General features: G+C 42.4%; 1 protein-coding gene across 1 annotated transcript in view; it reads left to right on the top strand.

Annotated features, from left to right (window-relative positions):
- Positions 1 to 4,083: 4,083 nt before the first annotated feature.
- The window catches only part of LOC121447140 (nuclear body protein SP140-like protein), a 93,515-nt gene continuing 83,403 nt past the window's right edge, over positions 4,084 to 14,195 (top strand). The window contains exon 1 of the mRNA XM_041650221.1: positions 4,084 to 4,184. The gene's annotated coding sequence lies outside the window, so the exon portion shown is untranslated. The remainder of the gene's footprint in view (positions 4,185 to 14,195) is intronic.

Raw genomic sequence — 14,195 nt, 5'->3', positions numbered from 1 at the left:
TTCCTATGCTGTGTTCAGTGAGGAATAAGGAAGCTTGGTTTCTTGTTCCTGAAGAGGCACTTGAGAATAGTCTGTTACTTGGGTAGTGATTTTGAATGCTATGTGAAAACCCAAACAGTCTGAGACCTCTGCAGAAGGAAGAACTCAGACTGGATTGGGGAGAAAGGTCAGAACTTGAGTCGGCTGACCAAGAATCAACCTCCTGCTTCCTATTGCCTGATTTTGAGAACAGTCACAGTCTTGTTTGGGACAGTCTGAACTTCGTTATTAGATTTTCTAGCATGTAGAATCTGGAAAAACAAAAAGCATAAAACAAACAAACAAACAAAACCCAGAACAAACAGAATCTCATGAGAATGAAGAAGTTGTTTCAGAAAGAGAAAGTCAAGGGCCTGGCTGATGTCCAGGTGTTCTGTTTAGAAGTCCATCTGACTGTTGTCACTACAGCTTAGCATGGAAGCTACCATGGATACCCAAGGTCCTTCATTCAGCACGGCTCAACACTTCAGGGGAAGGATATCCTCTAGGAGGGTTCATAGATGAGGGAGCCAAAGACTATCAGTAAAATGTCTCCATTCTCTTTGCGTTTCTATTCTCTTCGGAGAGAACTGTGTGGACTCCAGGGGAAAGAGGACGGTAAGATCACCCAAAGGGAGACAGGAGTGTATTGAAGTAGAGATTCAGAGTACTTTCTGATGGTCTCATGTGAAACACTTCTTTACATCTAATTTTTCTCTTCAAATGTCACCATATCTATTGTTGAAACTGTTTAATACTCTGAAGTGTTTTAAATTATGATCCAGTGAGAACTATGTGCTTAGAGGAGACTCTAGGTCACCACCATAAGACCTCAGGGTGAGGAACAAAATGACTTGACTTCTAGTGTGATAGGGCCTCCCTGGTGCTCACAAGTTGAATGTAGCTCTCTGGGAAGGAAGATGGATTTTCCAGGAGGTGTGGATGAGCCAGTTTCACTGTAACTCCCTGACAATTTGAACCAAGAGTTTCTGTATAGGCAAAAAGCTCATTTATGCTCATGGATTGTCAAATATTAAGATTATGCAATAACTCAGAACATCTATCAAGAGTCCCAAGTGTTTCCATAGCTTGTGAAAAGGATTTTAGGTTCCCATCATTGGCAGTAGAATCCAAGTCTAAAGAGCCTACAACTTGTAACAACCATTAGGGGGTGGTGTAGAGCTTGCTGGAACCCACTCTATCCAGAAAGTGGCTACTGCCCTCTGATAGTGATGATGGCTCAGTGGTTAGGATAGTGATGATGGCTCAGTAGTTAGAACAGTGATGATGGCTCAGTAGTTAGGACAGTGATGATGAATCACTTGGTAGGAACACTGTGTGATCTTCCAGAGGACCGGGGTTCAATACCCAGTACCCACATGGCAGCTCACAACTGACTGTAACTCCAGTTCCAATGGATCTGACACTTTCATACAGATATAAGTGCTGGCAAACACCAATGCACAGAAATGAAAAAGGTAAATAAAATAATAATGAAGAAAAAAGAGGAAGGGGAGAAGGGAGTTCACCAGCTCTTTCCTTGTTGTGTGCTGTGCACATGACCAGCCTCTGTGGCACGGGATGTAAAGGAAAGGCATCTGTGATGTAATTGGTCTGCATAATCTCTGGGTCTCCCATCTGTACCCAGGACACAGGGAATCTCTGTCCTTGTCCACTTGATGACACAGAAGCTGAACTGAAGGGCTATGGGAGATGATGCAGACTAGAGGTAGGGACTCCCCGGACATGAGAACCTGGACCAGCATCCCACCTTCTCCTGAGCATTATCAGGACCCTGGGTTTCTTCAACCGTGTTTCTCATGGAAGGACCTCAGGTTTCAGAAGATGGCAGGTGGACCTCCTGTGTGCCCCTGTCCTTGACTTTCTCCTTCACTGCCTTGAGATCTCTTTCCCTTCACACTTCCACCTGGAACTATTCATGCTTCCTCCTCTATCTCCCCAGCATCTCACACAGTTCAAAGTCTGTGACAGCCAAAGTTTGACAAACCTTACCTTACTCCGGGAGGTTCTAGGCAGAGGTCAGGCTGTTAAGTGAATTGGCTCAGTCTCAACACAGTCTCTAAGAGCTCAGATGTTCCTACCCAGTGCCCACCGGGCCCTGAGAATAATTGCATAATGATGATGGAATTGCCCAGGACTTCCTTTTGGGGAATATTCTTTTTAAGTGTGTGACTTTTGTTTATGCTGCATTTGTTTAACTCTGTGAAGTTGTGTTACTGTGCCTGTCGAAAGCACCTGATTGTCCTAATAAAAAGCTGAATGGCCAATAGCAAGACAGGAGCAGGGATAGGAAGGGACAGAGGGTATAAATAGGAGGAGAAAGGAGAGGAAAGGAAGGGGAAAGAGAGAAGAGAGCAGGGGCTAGACACCCAGCCACATAGGCAGTCACGGAGTAAGAAGGGAAGTAAGATAAAAAGAAGAGAACAGGAAAAGCCCAGAGACAAAAAGTAGATGGGACAAATAAAGTTAAAACTGACAAGCAACAAGCCAAGCCATGGACAAGCATCAATAACTAAAAATAAGCCTCCATGTGTGATTTATTTTGGAGCTGGCTGGCAAACCCCTCAAAGAGCCAAAAGAGTAAAAGAGCATCACAGTACAGCTTCCGGCCTCTCCTCACCTGGTTCTCAGGTAGAAGTGAACTTGAGGAAAGACGCATGCTTAGGCTTAGGCTTAAACAAGTTTAGGGCCTCATAACCCCAAGTTTATCATTTTCTCCAACCTTGGTCCTAGACCATCTGACACATAGGAAACGTGAAGAGACATGTTTAGGATCAAAATACTGTCTGGGGCTAGAGATGGATCAGCTGTTAAGAGCTTTCTAATTTTTTTAGAGGACCAGGGTCTGGTTCCCAGCACCTACATCTGGTGGCACAGCTGCCTCTGACTCCAGGTCCAGGGATCCCACATGGTCTTCTTACATCATTAGCCACATGCGCTCATGTGTGTATACCCCATACAGAAACACACATACATGATTTAAAATCAAATAAAGTCATTTTAAAAGTTTTATTCCTGATAGAAGCAGAATTGGAGACCTGGATAACATGTGAGACAGTGAAAGGAGCCCTGAAATCTGACCTCAGGCCTGGCCTCAGGCTGCTGCTGTCAGTCAGCCCCGCTCCAGCCCTGTCCCTGTGCATTTGAGCTAAGGATGAGAACAGAATCCTGGTCTGCGCAGGCAAGAAGACTGCTGGAGACCTGACAGGACACAGGCTCACCCAGTCCCCTGGTTCCTCAGAGAGTCTTCCAGAGGGAGCAACAGAGAGGAACCTTGTGTATCCTGGTGATCACTGAGGGGGTTCCTGGAAGGACTCTCTGGAGGTGTCTGCCCATCTCTCTCCAGGTCTACATCTCAGAAGGGTGGACAAGTTCTTTGTCCTTAGGCCCTGATGGCCACTGTGGCAGTTTTCTCCCACCCTTGAGTTCTAGCTGGAATGACAACTCCTCAGTCAGTGCTCTGATGAAGAGTGTCTGTCAAGCTGAGGGACCTCCCCCTACAGCTCCACTTTCATTGAGGTCTGAGGGAAAGCTTCTCTTGGTCAGGATCCAGCTCTGGATTCTGCTGCTAACCCGAGAGATAACTTGAAAGTGTTTGGCCGTCCTTCCCCATCTCTCTCCAACACAAATACTCTTCTGCTCAAGCCAATTTAGCCAGGACTAAGACAAGAAAGGGATCACAGCCAACTCTTGGTAAATCTTCTCCCTAGACACAGGGGTGACTGAGAACAGTTGGTATTATAGGGAAATTTTGTTGTTGTTGCTTTGGGGTTGCTGTGTTTTTCCATCTTTGCATAACTAAGGCACTCCTGGGAATTGGCCCTGTGAGTCCTTGCTGTGCCCCTTTGCAATCCACTAATCCTCTGGCTTCCCCTTTTTCCCCCTCCTGCCACCACATTTAAGGAAAGAAGGAAGAGACAGTATTTCAGAGAAGCACATTTAAGATTAGAGAAATACTTTCGGTTCTCTTTTCCTCATTTGGGCGGAGCCCTCTCCACTGAGTTAGAGTTCAGGCTGACTTCCTGCTCTCAGCTATGGGTCACAGTTCAGGGTCTGGAAGCCTGTGAGAAGACCAAGGATTAGAGCTCATCCTCACATGACCCTGGCAGGAGTTGAGAGACAGAAGGTGGCAGCTTCAGCAACAGGTGAGTCTTTCGCCCTCTGTAACTTTGCCCTCTGACAGCTTGGGCGATTTCATGTCTTGATTAAGTGGCTGCAGCTTCAGTCAGCCCAAAGCCCTGGACGTGAAGAAGCTTTGCACTGTAGTTAGAGAGGAGAGACAAGAGAGAGGAAGAGGGGAGAAAGAGATGGAGATGGAGAGACAGTCAGAGAATGACAGAGACACAGAGAGACAGAATCAGAGACAGACAAACAGAGACAGAGAGAGAAAACACTCTGAGCTTTTAAAACTGAGTACGATATCTGCTGACGAGGCCAGCTTGTCATCACCCACAGTCATAACGTTCTTGTGTGCAACACTGTCAGCTGTCAGAAGGAGACTCTGGTCACACCTGTCAGGGACTCCTGGCGACCTCTGTGACATGGCTCTGCTGTTATCTCATGAAATCTGAGTGTTCTCAGTCCCTCTGCCTCTCTCTGCTTTCACTAAGTCACCTCAGGGAGAAAATTCAAATAGCAGAGTCTCAGGGTCAGCAACTGGGTCCCCTCTGTACTGGTCTCCTACCTTTCTGGCAGGACTTGTCACCTAGGAAGATGTCCCAGGCTCACTCCTGGTCTGAGCTCTCCCTGTCAGATTTGAAGCAAGAAGGAAAAAAAATAGGCCCTTGCTAGCTGCAGCCATGGCAAGCTGCACGTTTTTATTTTCATGTCAGCGTCCTGTCCTAGGAGGGTGACTCCTCTGACAAGGAAATGGTCGACCTCTGTCTGCTCCACAGTGGTGATCAGATGTTCTCCTCAGAAACAGTGCCCGTCAGGGTGTTTGCTACTGCACAGGAAGTAATAAATTTCCATTACTGTCATTGAACCTAGGGCCTTGAGTAGGCATGACCATATATTTCTACCTATTTTAAAGACTTTAGAATTGGGGTTTTGCTGTGTCTCTCAGGATGGCTTTGAACTCATTCTACAGCCCACTCTGGCCTTGAACTTGTGATCCTGTCTGTTGTTTGGGTCTTTTCAGTGACTGGGGTTTCAGGACTGCACCAACAGGCCTGTTTTATAATCGAATGTGGTTTATAAACTTTCAAACTTTGTGGAAATATAGAAAGGATAAAACCATTTTAACTGTCATCCATACACACTCCCCACAGTTCCTAGTCTTGGGTTCAGCCATATTAGAAATGTTAGGCATATTAGACAGCTTCTCTTTGTCTTTTTATTGTGCCATGTAGGCTGTTGTGAAACTTGTTATGTAGCCCAGGCTGGCCTGAGACTCCCAACAGAGATGCACCTGTTTCTGCCTCCCAAGTATTGGGACGAAAGGTGCAATCATCATGTCTGGTTCTTCTTTGTGTTATAAAACATACATACTCTGTGCGTCTGTATGTGTGCGTGCATGCATATGTGCATGCATGTGGGAGAGATAAGCAGAGTGACAGAGAGACAGACACACACACACAGAGAGGGAGAGAGAGAGAGAGAGAGAGAGAGAGAGAGAGAGAGAGAGAGGCATTAGATCAGGTGCCTTTGGAGGCCAGAAGAGGGTATCAGATCACTGTACTTACAGTACTGAGCTGCCTTACATGGGTGCTGGGAACTGAGCTCCCACCCTTGGGATGAGCAGCCAGCGTTCTTAACTGCTGACCTCTCCAGCCTCTTTATCTTTTCCTTTGTTTTTCTTGCGTAACTTATTTTCATAACTATTTTATGAGTATTTTCATTTTGTACTATTGTTCTGCATTTAGAGCCTTTGGTTATTTAAAAAGTAGAAACCTTATCGTAGTGGTCACCTTAACGTTTGTACATTTGCTTTATTCTTGTATTCTTTTTTTTCTACCAGCTGCCTGCTATTCAGAGTGCTTGTATATGGAGGAAGAGATTCATAATATCAATTATGATTATTTATGTATGCATGTGTCTTGGTGTCAGAGACAATGTAGAGGAGTTGGTTCTTTCCGTCTGTCTTGTGATTTCTGGAATACAACCAAAGTCATCTGCCTTGGTTGCTAACTCCTTCATTAACTAAGCCACCTTGCCAGTCCTCACCGTGAGTTTTACACCAGTCTGCTTTTGATGAACATTAAGGTCACTACCAAAGTTCACTGTCACCAGCATGCTGTAAGGACAGTGGCCATGTGATTCATTTTCCTTACTTTCATGATACTTCATTGTGTCTAAAACAAACAAGAGTGGAGTTCCTGAGTCAGAGGGCAGCAGTGACCACTTGCTCGTAGATGCTGCCACAGGGCCTGTGAGGAGGTAGCGTCAATGCTCTTCCTGCCAATAGCAGATGAGATGAGGAGTCTCCCCTCTCTCTGCCCGAGACTGCAGAGGTGACGGAGATGTGTGTTCATTTGCATTCTCCCTATTAAATGGTGTATTAGTTAGGATCTTTTATTGCTGTGAAGAGACTCCATGACACAAGCAACATTTCTAAAGAAAACCCTTCCATTGGGGTTGGCTTACTTACACGTTCAGGGCTTCAGTGCATTATCATCAGGATGGGGACCAGGGCAGCATGCAAGAAGATGTGGTGCTTGAACTGAGAGTCCTACATTTTGACTCGAAGGCAACAGGAAGTCAGTTGATTGTCACACTGAGTGAAGCTAGAGAAAAAAGAACCTCAAAGTCTGCCTCCACAGTGACACACTTCTTCCAACAAATCCACACCTACTAAAGTGCCAGTTCCTTTAGGGGCCTTTTTTTTTTTTTTCAAAACTCCACGAGTATGAAATTGGTTGCTTTTTCTGTGCACTGGCTGGGATATTCCCTCCCCTAGGACTGGTTTAGTTTTCATGAACATTAATCAGATCTTATTCCTTCTTCTGTGCATATGTTATATATCCTGGGGAAATGTGGGTATGACCCACCTGTGTGACTACATCGCATTTTGTGTTTGGTGAGTTCTGTCCTCTACAAAGTTAAAATTGAAATTTAGTATCAGTCATGTAAGAAAAAGCATCCACAAATAAACTGATACTGAGGGCACTGACAAAATCAAGCATTTTTGTGGTTTTGTGTCTCTGATTGCAGAACCTGGGTTGGAATCTAGAGTTTCTGTTTACCAGGCAAGTTCTCTACCACTGAGCTACATCCACAGCCCTCTTTTTACTTTTTAATTTTGAGACAAAGGATCAATCAGTTGCCCAGACTGATCTTAAAACTGTAATTCTTCTGCTGCAGCTTTCTGAGTAGCTATGCCTACAGGCCTGCACCATCAGGCCTGACGTGAGTGTTTGTTTCATTTCTTTGACCACAGTTCTATGGTCTTTGTGTAACAGATCTTAGTCTATCTTTATTCAGAGAAAGTTTCTATTCTTCTTCTTGTTTCCATTTTAGGCACTGGAACCCCGTTAGGCACCCCAGTTCTCACTGCCCCTGATGCTTTCCTCTTTCTGATTTTTAGCTTTCCATTCATAAGGGCTGTCTCCAACTCTTCCTATATGATAAGGACTTAAATTTTTAGTAAAGTTTGTTTTTTTGGCATTTCTAAGTTTAAAAGTGGTGTGTGTGTGTGTGTGTGTGTGTGTGTGTGTGTGTGTGTGTGTGTGATGGCACATGTGCATAGATCAGAGAACAACACTGGGTGTTGGTCCTCATCTCCCATCCCATGTGAGGCAGGTTCCCTCCTTTGCTTCTGTGCCCACTATGCTAGTTGCATGGTGAAGCTTGCAGGGCTTCTCCTGTCCCCATCTCCTATTGAGCTGCAGACATTGTTTGAACTGCAGACATGCCTGTGGTATCTGACTTTTTGTGAGTTATGGGAATTTGAACTCACATCTTTATATTGATGGGTCAATCCACGGAGTCAGCTTCCTAATCCTGATTTAGTTTTTAAAATTATATTATTAATTCATGTGTATGGATGATTTGCCTACATGTATGTCTGCGCAACACACCATGCCTGGTATAGTATGGTTAGGCTCCCAGGAGTTACAGATACTTGTGAGTCATCATGTGGGTGCTGGGAACTGAACCTGGGTCCTCTGGAAAAGCAGCCAGTGCTCTTAACCACTGAGTTATCTCTCTATCCCCTAATTTATAGGTTTTAAGGAAACATTGTGTGAGGGGTAAAACGGATCTTAAGGGGGTCTTAGGTTGTCAAGAAGATTGTGTAACTCTTCTGTAGGCTACATTTGTTAACTTCCTGCCCATCTTCTCCCCCGTTTATATCAGTTTTGAGGTGCTTTGAGGACAATTTCCTAATGTTTTCTGGTCATTCTTCCAAGTGAGGTCCTCCTGCATCTTCCAGGCTGCTTTCCTTTTTTTACTGTCTGCTTGCTGTGGTTTACAGCCCATCTCACTGATGGTTGGACCTGGGCCGTTCACGGTACGTTTAGCTTTCCACAAGATGTAATCCAGGATCTAAACATGTTCTTCTAATGTTCGTGGCACTTCTGCCAGATTTTTCTCAACAATGAGAGGAAATAGAAGTTGCTTAAATCTGCCCTCAGTACAGTTCTGATGGCCATCGATTGTCTGAAGCCCATTTTCACAGTTTATGGCCTAAATTCTGGAAGCAACCTATGAGGGTTGGTTCTTTCCTCCTTAAGATTTTTTTCTTACTTCTTTATTGTAATTTGTCTTTATTTTTATTGTTGCTTTTCTATTGATCCTATTTAAATTTTCCTGGGTTTGTAGGCTGATGTCATTTATTCATTTGGGAACTCCCCAGTCCCTATTTCTCCATGTATTACTTTCTTATTCTCTCCATTTCTGTATCTTTCCTCCCTTCCCCTTTCCTCCCTCTTTCCTTCATCCCATTGTCTTATAGAGTATTGGGATTCTTTTCTTTTGAAAAATGTTTTATTATTTATACTTCATGTGTATGAGTGTTTTACCTGTATTTATGTAAATGAACCACATGTGTGCTTAGTGTCCACATATGGCACAAGAGGGTGTTAGATCCCTTAACACTTTAGTTATGAATGACTGTGAGCCACTATGTGAATGCTGGGGATTGAACTCAGATCCTCTGACCACCGAGCTATAACTCCATCCCAGGGAGGAATGGGTTTCATTCTGACATTTTCCTGCAAGTGCACCAGTGTTTTTCTCTCTAGGACTGAAGGGATGAGGCAGGTTCCATGTCCAGACTGTCTCTGATTTTCTTTCCTGAATTATTTTCATTTATAATGTCTTTATTATATGTTATTTGGATGTTTTCTATCTTTCGGTCTTCTGGATCATCCTTTCACCAATAGTGTGTTGTTTTGTTTTTCTAGTCTTCTCTTAAAACCTTTCAAGTTTGAGAAATCAGATAGCTGGAGAGATGACTCAGAAGTTAAGAGCACTGGCTTTTTTTCCAGAGGACTAAGCATGCATATCAAATATTGCTCTTCCCAGCTCCCTAGTTTTGGTTTTTGATTTTTCAAGATAGGGTTTCCTTGTGTAGTGGTGGCTGTTCTTAAACTTGCTCTGTAGACCAGGCTGGACTTGAACTCACAGAGATTTGCCTTCCTCTCTTCCAAGTGGAGGGATTAAAGGTGTGAGCCACCACCAACTAGCTTACTCTCTTCTCTTGAAGGCCTTTTTATATTTTTTAAAAGTATTATTATTGTTGCTACAGTTTTTTTTAATACTTAGTGGGTATGTGTGCATGTTGAGTGTGTGTGTGTACGCATGATGCATGAGTGGGTATGATGTTCATATGTATGCATGTGTGCATGATGCATGTGTATGTAGTGTGTGTGTATGTGTGTGTGCATGTTAGAACACATGGAGGTCAGAGGGCAACTTTATGGATTCTCTGGGTGCCTTTACTTCCTGAGACAGCTCTCTTACATGCTTTTCTCCAATGCTTATTAAATTATGCATATTTACATTGAAAGGATAAATTTTTAGTTAAAATTATTAAAATAAAATAACAAAAACCCACTTTTGTCATCCTCTCAGAGTCATCTACACAAATGAACATCTTGCAACACTCTAGGAACACAGAACATGATGTGAATTGCCTGAATTTTAAAGAGGTGGTTCCTGCCTGGAATCTCAGCACTTGAGAGGTTAACAGGAGAATTTCTGTCAGTCTGAGGCAATACTGGTCTATAGAGTAAATACCAGGCAAGTATGGGCTACAGAGTGAGTCAGTGTAGGCAGAACTTTCCTCTCCAGACTACCTGCTCCCAAATAACCAGCAGCCACATCCAAAGTATCTGACTCAGAGACTTAATATAAATGACAAATACTTAGCTGATAGCTCAGGCTAATTGCTACCTGACTCTCTTAAATTAATTCATATTTCTTATTCATGTTTTACCACATGGCTGTGTATTTTTCCTCCTTTCTGACACATCCTGCTTCCTTGGTGGTTGGCTAGCACCTGCTCTGACTCTGCCCTTCTTTCCATCATTCTTCTATTTTGGCAGTCCCATCTATAATCCATGCTTGCCTATTGGCCAATCAGGTTTTGTTAAACCAGTCTGAGTGACAAATCTTCAGTATGTGAAAGGATTCTTTCACAAGATTTCTCCCTTTTTGTCCAACTAAAAAAGGTTTTAGTTTTAACATAGTAAAATTATATATAACAAAAGAACTTATTAAGTAAGAATTAATTACAATTTAACTTCATCAAAGACTCCAGAAAGATGAAATGTTACCTAATGACAGGAACATCAGGCTGTCTGGACAGTTACCCAATGTTCCTCTGTACCGTTAGAACATACAACTCTGACCTACAGACCTAACATGTCTGAGAGACTTTCCTGTGATGCAGGGAATTCTGAAAGGCTGTCCTACCTTGTCTTAGCAAAGTACAGCAGTCACTTTTTTTGTTCTATTGATCCAGTTAGGACAGAAACTGTCAGAAATTGAGGCAAGGGTAGTTTCTATTCACATGGCTAGCCTTTGTCATAAAGAAGGAAAACACATATGAGTTTTTCAATGACCATCATCTTCTCTGAAGTAGATTGTGCTGCCAGGAGGAGACATGTCTCACTATCATGAGAAACCTTTGGTTATTAAACACATTAAATGCCATATTCTGTAGGTCTTTCAAATGTTTTAAGACAACCTATCTATCTAAATGTATCTGCTTATGATCTTAAGAGCATATCTAACATGAGTATAAGTTTGGCTATTATAGATAACAATTAATTTATATTTTTAATTATATGTTACATTTTAAATGAATTCCATGATCACAAAAATCCAAACAAGAGTAGATACATACATACTGCACAGCAAAATGAACTTTAAATTTGTATCAAAATACAAAAATCCATACAAACTTAAAATATTTAAGACCAGTAGTTTAAGTGAAAGTAGATTCAATAATCTACACTTCTATCCTATCCTTTCTATATACCCCTTATTTTTCAGAAGGAGATTCATGAATCTAATCTCTTTTGTCCAACTTTTTTTCTGACAATAACTAAAAGCAACTTGTAACCAACCCCCCTTAAATAATAATATCCATAACCAAATAATTAGTTTATTTGGACCATGGGCATAGACTTCTATATGACTTCTTGTTGCTTGGGGGTATCTGTAACCTTTTGGGAGGACTAAGAAAATTTAGAATAATTATTAAGTTTTGACTGTAGTATTCTATGAGGCTGGATCATCACAGACAGCAGGCTGGTAGCTCTTCTGGATGCTGGATCTCCTGACCCATCATTTTCATTGGTGTTTAGTTTCCTCACTCTAAAGATGCATAAACTTTTAAAGGTAACAAACATATCTGTATTAATACAAGTATAGATTGTTCACTGTACACAGGTCAGTAAAGATATTTTTGCTATGTGTTTGAGCAGGTAAAATATATATATTACATATCTTGTAGTTCTTTTACATTTATTTTTTGTTTGTTTGTAGCCAGGATTTTTCAGGGTGGGGGGGTTCCTTGAGCAAACTCAATTTTCTTTAACCTAGAATGAATCCACAGCTTCTCATTCCCTGTAGAAATAAAAGCATAACCTCTCCCCCAAAGTAACACATCTTTTGACTTAACTTTTGAAGTCAAGATATTTATAAAATATATAGGTTGGTTGAATCTAGTAGTTATTATTATCTAGTGTCTCTTAGCAGCCAAAAAATTCAAAGACACCATATTAACATACAGGATCCAGACTCTGTGTATTTCCTATCTTTACATTGCTAATTATACTTTATTACTCTATTCCCTGTTTAAGGACCTTTTCTACCCTTTTCTTTCCTCTACCATTCCTACATATATTTTTTTAACATACTGTAACCCATCCAGAGGTTTTTTATTTCTGCCTGAATCTGTCTTTACTGCCTATCTATAAACTTTTTTGTCTGCATGAGCCAAACCCCTTAAGCTGCCATGGAGCATGTTGGCAGAGCTCTCAAGCCTGCAGACATTGGCTGGGAGAGTCTCTGTACTGTGGACTGTAGGAGAGACTGCAAGAACCTGTCACATGACTTAGCTCACAGCAGTTGGCTGCTGGGTCCATCTCACAGGTAGCTGTTGGGAGAAGTGACTGGCAGGAGACTGTGAGTCTGGCTCTCTGTGTTTAGAAACTTTTTAGGCTTTTTTATGTGGATCTATGCCCACAGTAGGTGCAATTTGTTGGCTGAGTTTTCCTGTCCCTGAAACGCTCTCAAATAATCACCCAGAAGCCTAATGTTAATTACAAATGCTTAGCCAGTGCCTCAGGCTTATTACTACCTAACTCTCAGGTTTAAATTAGCCCATGTTTCTTATCTATTCTTTGCTCCATGACTCATGACTTGCTACCTCATTCTCTACACATCCTGCTTCCTTGGCAGCTGGCTGGCATCTCCTTGGACTCTACCCTTATTCTTCCCTTTATTTTCCCAGTTTGGTGATCCCAACTATAATTTCTGCCTGGCTCCCAGCCAATCAACTTTTTATTAAACTAATCTGAGTAGCAAATCTTGACAGTGTACAATAGGATTATTTCAGCAAGTCATTCTCTCTCTCTCTCTCTCTCTCTCTCTCTCTCTCCCCCATACTATTCTTTTTTAAAGAAAAGTTCTTTTAATTTCTTTTCCACATGTATCACTATGAATGTTGATTTTTTGACCCTATAACTTCACTGAATTTATTAATTAGTACTATTATGTGTGTATAATCTTTAGGATTTTGTACATATAAAGTAATGTTACTTTCAGTTTTACTTACTCTACCTTCCTCCATCCTTCCCTTTCTTCCTTCTTTTCTTCCTTTAAGCACAGTATAAGAGACACTGCCTAGAGTGAACGTCCTTTCCTTGTCCCTGACCACAGGGGTAAATGCTCTAAGCTTTTTGCTTTTGAAAATAACATCCTGGCTTCCCCATATATAATACTTATTACACTGAGGTACAGTTCTTCTTGGCTGAATTTTGAGAGGTTTATTTCTATCATGAACACATGCTGAGTTTGCCCAATACCTTTTCAGCATCTGCTGGGGGACATGGTTTATGTTTGCCTTGTATGAATGCGATGCATCCCATTTACCGTTTTGCAAATGTTGAAGCATTCTTGCTTTGAAACATCCTGTTGGGATGAGAAGAAATGTCTGACATCTGTGGAAGGATTTCTGCATTGGTTTCCTGTTCATGAGTTTTATAAACAAGGCTAAGACGCTCCTTAGTCACAAATACCAGAACTTTCCTCTGAAGTTAGGAAAGTGTCAGTTTGGTTAAACATTGTGACACAGGCTGGCTTCTTCTGAATCTGGACCTAGCGCTGTTTAGGATTCTTGGTCTGTCCAGGTTAGAAGCTATGCTCTGGAGTTAGGCAGATGGCCAGTTTGACTGTTGGCCTAGGTGAGACCATAGGTTAGGCTCTGACCAGATGGTGTGCCTTGCTATTGGGCTGCTTGGATGTGTCGAGCCAAGGTTATGCTTTGCTGTGAGGCAGAGCCAGCATATTGTCCTGGGGAGTGAGCTGTCTCTGTATCCAGACTGGAACACTGGCTAGGAAGGGCTGGTCAGTGTGGTCCCAGGACAGATGGAGGCACAGCCTGGCTTTGCAGATCACAACAGAAGACTGGGATCTCCCATGTGTAGTAATAAGAGCAGCGGGGCTGCGTCCCCAGCACCCCGGCTGCCTGCTCGGCTAGCTTA

Source organism: Microtus oregoni, unplaced genomic scaffold (genome assembly GCF_018167655.1).
Source record: "Microtus oregoni isolate MIOR12 unplaced genomic scaffold, Mior012 000004F_ref0000308, whole genome shotgun sequence".
Lineage (NCBI taxonomy): Eukaryota > Metazoa > Chordata > Mammalia > Rodentia > Cricetidae > Microtus > Microtus oregoni.
This window is presented reverse-complemented; position numbering and strand designations above follow the sequence as displayed.